We start from the raw sequence: 9,737 nt of genomic DNA, 5'->3' as shown, positions 1-9,737 counted from the left end.
GATGACAGACCCAACTCTTATAGTGATTTCTAATTATATATATCGTAGTGTGTGATTAGATAGACTAAATCGCTAAAGCAAAACCAAGAGTACAATTTAAAGCTAAAAAGCCAAAAAAAATGAGATAAGTACAGTAAGGCTAGAGAAACTTGAGACAAAGAGCAAATTCAGTTGGTGGAGGAAAAGATAAACCATTTGGAACACCAAAGCGAGCTAACTGTAGACTAATAAGGAGTGTGGTAGATGATATTTTTCCAACATCTAGGAGCGTCCCTATCGTTTGTTGTTACATGGCCACGGGTGGTAACTTCTTTTCTAACATGCTAACCCTGCTTTCCAAGCCATTGACCCAATGATTAAGATGCAAGAGAACACCCAAAGATAGGTCCAATCTTTGTTGTGGTGTTTTCTAAGGCCTACATTCTTCTTGAAAGGATCATCCATGTTCAATCAAAGCTCATTGATGGTGGTGGAGTGCTATCATAGGGAGCTACCAATAACTCATGGCTCCCTAACATCCATAATATATGTAGAGAAGGATAACCTTGACAAATTAATGCCAGAATTAGTCACCCAAACTGCACTATCAACCATACATTTGAGCTAGGGAGAATACCACAATTCTTCATCACAAGCCATATTTATTCCCATATAAATCCCAAAACATGCACACTAGATATCATAATGGGGGGGGGAGGTGGACAGTGATTAAACTCGACGTGAGGATGATCCTGACAAATCCATGTGGTACAAGTTTGAGATATCACTTGGTGATTATGAAGTTAGGGAATGAGATGGTTGTGATGTCTACCTTTGAAATATATACCCCAATTTTATCTAAGCTAATGATGATATTAAGATGATGATCAACAAATTGATTAAGTCCCCTCTTTACGTAATATCATTCAATCAAACATGTTAAAACTTGGAATCATACTTGGTTGTTGACAGAAGCGAGTCCAATGTATTATGCATTTGTTCCTTTGGCTATATATATGATTATGAGTTGAGAATATCTAAACACTGGAAGTGGTTATGGGTGAAAAGCTTGAGCTAGAGTGACGTCTTTCAAGAGTGCACAAGCTTCTTCCATGTTCTTCCGTGTTGTTGGTCCTTGTTCCAAGTTTCCAAGTAAAAGATCCTTTGATTGTTCCTCCAAGGCAAAAGACAACACCTTGTCTCCTTCCCCCCCATCTCCACACCTGCCTTCTCTGGGTTGCCCTTTGAGGCTCCAACAAAGAATAAAATATAAGAGTCTTGAGATTTCCACTCTAAGGAGAATTATACTAAGTCTAATTGAAGTTGTCAGAATGATTTTAAGGGAATTTTGAAAACAAATTGTTGCTTGGAGGTGTATAAATCAATGATAGACAACCACCGTGCTTTATTTGCTTCATCTAAATGAAGTTCAGGTTAGCATCAAACAATACGGTACAAGAATTCTTGAAGGGAAATTCATGTTTTTTTGGCCACATATTTAGGAAGGAGAATAATTTGATGAAAAATGGCTTTGTTGCGAGCAAGCCATAATTTCGAAAGCAAAAATTTTGGATGGTCTTCCATAACAAATTGAAGCTTGATTTAGATCAAAGGAGCCATTACATTGTCTATGCCAATTTGCAATCAAATTGTGCCATGTGGATGAGGGGGTTGACATGAGGATTCAACTCTTAAAGAGGAAGGACCAAACTTGTTTAGCATATGGGAAGTCAAGAAAAATGTGCTTGGATGTTTCCTTAGAGACCAGACAAAGGTCTCATCTAGAAAGCTCAAAGGATTCCTCTTATACTTGTTTGTCAACTATTAAAATCTTATCGTGTTCCATAATCCAGTAAAGGAATTTTTAGAGGGGCATTGTTGACCAATTTTTTTCCACATCAGATTTTTCGTGGTGATGTTTTGTTGTTTGATTTTCCATAAATGTCCTTCTTTGATAGTGAATTATCGTGACCCCCAACTTCTCTTATCCAATTTTCTAAGGGACTTGGGAGCACATCTTGTAAGTGAATACTCTAGGATGGGGATCAAATGAGAGATCTGAATTTCACATTGAGTCACATTCCATCATATCCTTAATCCATCTAGGTCCCAAAGGGAGATGTCTTTGAGAGTCCTTTTGTCCATGTTGTCTAAAAATTGTTTTAAAGGATACAAGAGTTGATTCTCAGACAATGGAGGGTGTACTTTGATGTTATCAGTCCATATATCGATACACTTCACACTGCATGGAACCCATGATAGCTTAGATTTAACGATGGGAATGGTTTCTAGATAGGGGAGCTTGATTGTTCTTTCATAGGAGAGTCGATGCATTTTTTCCTATCCCCTTTGAAATATTTTTTTGAAGAATTTTTTTCCACCACCCTGATTCCATATGGCTAGTCTCCACAGGGTTTTGGATCCCATCACTAGATTGACTAAATGGGGTCCCTAATTACCAATCCACTAGAGGAGAAGGGCACTTTGACTATCTCCCGTTTGACCAAATTATTTTTTTGTTGTTGTAGATGTCTTTCCTCCTTCCCACAAAAAAATAGTTTTCTTTTGAGAATTTAAGTGTTACATTTGAAGGAGCTAGGGGGGGAGGAGAAATGGAATATAGGGACAGTAAAGAGTATATGTTTTGGGAGAACCAAGCAAATAGTAGGGTTTAACCAATGGGACCCTTAGATGGTTATTTTTCTTTTGATCTTGGAATTTGTTTTTTTTTCCAATGAATGGAGTAGAGGGAATGAAGACTAATGGGGATGCCCAAATAAGTGGAGTCCCATTTTCTAGAGAAAGGGAAGGATAGGATTTCAACAATGTTAGAGAGGATTTGATTACTTACATTTCAACCATAAACTTGAGATTTCTTATTGTTGATATTCCCTCTCGAGACTCTTAAGAAATTTTCAAGAATTATTTTGAATTGACGGACCATGATTCTGGAAGCTCCACTTAAAAAGATAGTGTCAGTGAAAATTTTGAAATATTATCTCTACTATCTTGATTTCAGGTATTTGGCTTGAAATTCTTTCATTTTACAATTTCTTGCTTAAAGAATTTGCCATTATAGTATATAGCAGAGGGGAGGGGGGGAAGACTTGTTCAAGGCGTCTTCTAGCTTTGCAAAAGGAGGTGGGCCTACCATTTACTAGGGGGCATATTCTTGGACTTCAAATACAAGCAAAGGTAAGGATTATAAAGGCTTGACTGAACCCAAACTTACCTAGAACTTTGAATGCGAAGGATTGGTTTACTTGGTTGAAAGCATTGGCCATATCCAATTTGATGGCCATGACTTTGTCACCCCTACATTTACTTGAGTGAATGGATTCAAGGATTAGTGATGGAATAGGAATCCCCCATTGATTTTCAGATATGAGCTTTGGAAGCAGAGTCTTTAGTCTATTAGCCAATACATAAGTAAGAATCTCATATGGTGCATTGGATAATTAGATGGAACAAAAGTGAGCAAAGGAAGAAGGATTTGAGTCTTTAAGGATGAGAACTAAGAATGTAACGTTGATTGACCCCTAGTTCTTGAGGATTTTTAGACATACATGATCACTCTCACTAGATCGAATTTGATCAATTTCCAACATGATTTGTAGAAGTTGATTGCGAAACCATCTAAACTTGGGGCTTTGTCAAGATCTAGGGACCAAATTGTAGCCTACACATCTTCCTCCTTTATTTCTACTTTAATGTGTTGTTTCCATCCAATGAGAGACTTGTGGGGATGTGTTCCAACATTTGATCAATATCATCTTTGGGAGGTTATAAGGTGGCCATGTAAAGGTATTCAAAGTGCCAAATTACCTATTCTTTGATATGTTCTATGGAGGATAAATATTGACATTCTTTAGATTTGATAGAACTGACAATGTTTTTCCATTGCCTAATTCCAGCTTAATTGCCTAATTCTCAAACTAAAACCATAAACATCAAGACTTGAGCCTCCATTCTAGTTCTTGGTTGTGGATTGCTTTTTCATATGCAAAGTGCACCTCTCTTTCCTTATGAAGCAATCAAAGGGTGACTTGATTAGATTCAATTTACTTCTGAATATCTTTTAGAGATTCGTTGCAAGACAATAACTTTTTATCTGTGGGGGGGGGGTGATGGTTTTTGGCCCAGACTTTGAGAACTAATTTGGTTACTTTGAATTTTTGCTCCCAAATAAAGGTGGGGAATCCTTTGATCCAAGTTGACCAAACTTTATGATATTTTGAGTGTCTTGGTGTTGAAGCCAAAGGGAACTGAATATGAAGGGGATGGGACCTTAATTAAGACTGGGAGTGATATCTAGATTGATTGGACGATGATTGGAAGCGGCCTAAAGGATGATGCAAGAAGATATGGATAACAACTCTTGAAGGAAAAAATAGTGACTAAGAAAATGATCTGGCCTCACTGCTATGTGGCCTGATCCAAGATGTTTATTAAACCATGTAAACTTCCCTGCACATGATTTGACATCTGGTAAGTCCCAGTGGTTGATGAGATTTTCCATTTACTCTTTGTAGGGATCTCGAATTCTAAAGTCTCCTCTTCTTTCTAACTAATCTATTGTTATTTTGAAATCACCCCAAACAATTTTCTAAATAAATATTACTAACATAAAATGTTAAAATTATTAAACAAACTAATAAATACCATCAAAACATAATATTACCCATAAATTCATAAAAAAAACTCAATATTTAAATTTTATTATAAAAAATAATATTATAATTTAACCCTTTTAAATTAAAATAATTATGCTCTAATTTAAACTTTTAAAATTTAAAATAACTTTAAACATACAATCTATTATCTTATAAAAAAAATACCAAAATTTTCACAATCATTCCTTAGGTATCTCACTTAAATGTCCTACTTTAAATCTCACTTAAATATTCTACTTTGAATGGATTCTCTTTTCATATACCCGCCCATAGTAATGGCTGATTATCTTTTCATATACCCACCCACCCATCGGTAGATGGATTGGAACCATGTGGAAATCAATTGGAGGACTTGGATCCATGTCAACCATACATAAAAGTAATGAAAACATCCTTTGAAAAGATCATAAATTGCGCTACTTTTTTAAGTTCCAGTATTTCATTTGTCAACCACACTCCTTTGACTCAGTCCTCATCAACCAACCCATTCGTTCGTAGGACCCAATTGGACCTAATCGATGACAATAACCAATTGTAATGAGAAATTGTGGTCTTAATACCTTGGATAATTCATGGTTGATGAAGCTCCACACCTATCATATCAGTTGGATCTAATAGATGACAATAACCAACTGCACTAAGAAATTGTGGCCTTCATACGTTGGCCAATTCATGGTCGAAGAAACTACATGACCTATCATCTTTTTATTGTTTCATGATTTTTTTGGGATTTGAATGATGTGAATGACAACGATGTTAAAAAAGTAGTAGTTTCTCTATTTTGATCAATTATATGATGTTTATAAATAAGTTGAGGGGAAATAGTTTGAATAAGTGGATGGATATTGTTTGAATACCGGAAAGATGAGTTAGACCATAGTTGGTTAATTGTGATAAGGTTAGGAGAGTACATACAATAGTTGGTTAATTGTGATAAGGTTAGGAGAGTACATATTTTTCAACCTGTGATATTCATACAAGTGTTTTTTTAAATGTCTTTACCATCACTAAGTCATAAATGATTGGTCATGTGACATCCATGGAAGTGCTTTTCTAAATGTCTCTACCATCGCCAAGTCATAAATTATTGGTATATCTAACTTGCATATTATTAAATATAGTCTTGGATTATAATGTCAACTATTGACTATCATGGATCTAACTTAAATCACTTTGATGAGTTATCAATTTTCATAAAACAAAAAAACAAATAAGAGAAGAGAAGAGAAAAGGAAGGTGCTAATTGTGTTTCTCTTATCTTCTCTTCTCTTCTTTTCTAAGAAACACAATTAGCATCTTTCTTTTCTCTTCTCTTTTTGTTTTGTTTTGTTTTTTTTGTTTTATTAAAATTGATAACTCATCAAAGTGATTTAAGTTAGGTCCATGATCAAGTTGAATAGTTGACATTATAATCCAAGAGTATATTTAATACTACGCAAATTAGTTATACCAATAATTTATGACTTAGCGATGGTCGATCTATATATATATATATATATATATATCCACATGGAAAATACCTTCATATTCTATATGAGGAATATACATGTTTCGATTCTCAAGGACTATTCATTCTCAACAACAAGGCTTGAAGGCATTACATTAAAACTCATCATGTCACTTGTGGGAATTGCACTTGGGTGGGGAGGATCTCAATCATTCTTTCTAGCCACCCAAGATAACCCCCTCAAACACACATCTTTGAGGCAAAATATTGCTATATTAATAAGTTAAATTTAAAATATGTATATAATTTTTTAATATAGATTAACTAAGATTGAATTATCTATGTGATTGGAAGTTTCAATACCCTAGGCTTAATTTTATGATTATTAGGTGAATGCTTCGCTATTGAGTTAATAGTCCATTATGTAGGCATTCTAGGATGAAGGCTTATAGATACATTAATACTATTTTTTAGAAAATTCAATATAAAAAGTGAGTAATACCCTGTTTTATAGGTCTCCTTACGATGGAGACCTTGATATGTCCAAAATTGCAAAAGATAAATTGTCACTAACCTATAGTTTGCTTGAATTTTGATTTACAAATTTGAGTTTCTCTCGAGTTTGTTTTGGCACTTGAGGTTGTGTAACAATTCCATGCCTTAGTTGCAAGGTTTGACTAGCTTGCTTTACTACAACTAGACTATGTGTCTTCACTTAGGGTCTACTCATAACTTCACTCTAAGCTACAAACTATGAAATACAACTAAATCCTACTCAACCAAGTCCATTCAACAGTAAGAACACATCTAATCACAAGTTTTAAAACATCCCAACAACACTTAAACACTCAGCCAATATTTCAATACTTAGCCAACATAAAGCAAAGTAAGGAAAAATAACATCCAACAATCATAAAGAGTCCACAACACACTTGTATAGGTGAAACCCATGGCAAAGGTCTTAAATTTATTATATGAAGAATGGGACAACCATACAACAAGAGAGTTGCATCTTTTTGTTGACAACCCTATTACAAATGTACAATGAATCCAAGACAAATTTTCTACCTACAACTCTATTATAGATGTACAATGAGCCTGGGGCAATATTTCCTTATAATTATTACTGGACAAACTTGCATAATCCAACTCTTGAAGTAACCACAAGTTTTCATCCTAGTTGTTACGGGGCTAGAATTTTCATTCAACTTAAACATCCCACACCACTTAAGAACTCTAGTCATCATGTGTCATGAAGGTTAACTTGCTAGTCGTGCATGTTTTAACATTGTACAATTAATTGATGCAAATAGATTCTCAACTAAAACAAAAAAGGTGCAATGAAAAACACACACATTAACGCATAGATTTTATCTTGGAAACCCAAATTGGTAAAACCAACAAGTTTTTTCAATATATATTCTTTGTACAATATTGCAATACAATATATATTTTGTGTCATCCATGAACCACCAATCCCTTTATCTTGGATACAACTGTAGTTCCTTAACTGAAACCATGGGAAAAACACCATGCACCACAAAACCACTTTTAGCAAAAATCGTGTGCTAAAAACCACCAAAAATGGACACAAAAATTTGTTCTTCCTTTTCTTTTCTTTTTCAGGGGCACTCCTCCCCTCTAGCCCTCTTGTTACACATCACACATTTTTACAACACGTGGGGATAGTCATGCAAAGAATATAACACATACCCAACAAGTTGGGCATGACCATCAATCCCTTGTATATCTCAAAATATCCCTACTTGACATGTCCTAATGAAGCCCATGACGGGCACCTTCACTCGTGCAGAATATTAGAGTGCTCGTTTCACTGTAGATGATGTAGCATCATCACTACCCGACCATAGAAAACCTATTGTCACTTCACCCAAACCAAGCATACTTGAATTATTGACTATCCAATGTGAGACCATGCTATCATCCATTTTAACTAACACATGATGTCTATGATAATCAATTCCCTCTTTCATTAGGCATTCACATATTTTTTTTTAACACCATTATCTTCCAATAGACAACACACACAATCTATCAAATTGTTGAGCCACCCCATCCTACATCTAAGCTTGCAATGAAACACCTTATTGGTCATTTGTCCTACTCAACAAGATATCTTTGGTCCTCCTAGTCTATGTGCTAGTACATCGACCTAATCATCTTACGAATCACCATGACTAACAAAACTTATAAACTCATAATGCAACTTGCCAAATATATTCATCACACTCTCTGTTGTGTCATTACCAATAACACCTCAGGTCAAATCCTTGAAAAACCCTTCTCTTTTTTTTCCTACATTCCTTTGTAAGATATCTACAAATATTAGGGATATCTACCAATATTATTCGAGAGTTTTCGTATTGAATGAATGAATGCAATTTCAACGTCCATGATCCGCTGAAGTTGATGCAAGTTAGTGTTTAAATGAACAGTAAGAATCTTTGCTCTCCACAGAGTGTTAGCTCCAATGTACTCTTTTTGTTGGAGATCACAAGTAAGGTCAAATTCCTTAACATAATACTTCTTCTTTCTACCTAACTATTTCCCCAAATATGCTCGTGAAACTTTTCCAAAACAAAATTATATAACTCCTTGCTATTTGTGGCACAGACATTGAGGTAGATATTCCATTTTTGCATCGATTTATTGTTTTGTCTCATCCATGTTTTCTTTCTTTCACTCATGCCTTCATTGAAGACAACTTTAGGCCATTTACTACTCCCATTTGCTCAATTCTTTTTAGATATCTTATGAGATGTACCATAGCAATTGCTTTGATGGGAGCTGCCTTATTTCACTCAACATTATCTCATAAGGAACCAAACTTTTCATTTTGAACTCATTTATTTTTATTTTTTATAAGTCAATATTTTTCTATTATATCATGAGAAAAATACATCATGAGGAGTTATGAGAGGATGCAAAAATGGCCTCACTTGACCGGATTTGTTGGCCTTTAAGTATAAACAGAACAAAATAGAGAAAAACTTGACAAAATAGGGCCTAATCAGATCTATAGTGCACCATGAACAAAATATATCCAAAAAGTAAATACAACCAATAATCATCCTTGCATCTGAGTAGGTGGGGTGGGGTTGACCTCTGTAGCTCCACCTTTAGTCTCTGGGTGGTGGAAGGCTTCATGGATGTGAGATTCCATGTGAGCCATGCGAGTCTAAAAGTTGGCCATGCAATTTTGGAGACGCCTCTGGTTCCTTTTGAGAGTGGCCTGATGGTCCAAAATGCGATGCTGATTATGAAGAATGTCAACCATGAAACTAACCAATTTTGCATGGTCCTCATTCTGAGATTGGGATAACTAATCGACTGAGCATTTGTAGATGGTGTCTTTGTGCTTCGATGGAGTCAAAAGGGACAGGTAGGTCGACTCAACCAGATGAATTCCTGATTAGCGGGACCAATTCTCCATCATCCTCGTGCCCTCCTCGTCCTTGGTTCCCGCCACCCCACCGAGGTCGTCCTATTTGGCACAACATGTGAAATGAGCCTCTCCCACCTCGAACCACGACAAGTGTATCCTTTCTCACCAAACCACTGGATTTAATCACCCCAGGAACCACGACTCTCCACATACTACTATCCTTGCAGCTGAC

Source organism: Pinus tabuliformis, chromosome 9, assembly GCF_031772625.1.
Source record: "Pinus tabuliformis cultivar Carrire ecotype Pingquan chromosome 9, CPIR1, whole genome shotgun sequence".
Lineage (NCBI taxonomy): Eukaryota > Viridiplantae > Streptophyta > Pinopsida > Pinales > Pinaceae > Pinus > Pinus tabuliformis.
Note: the sequence above shows the minus strand (reverse complement) of the source record.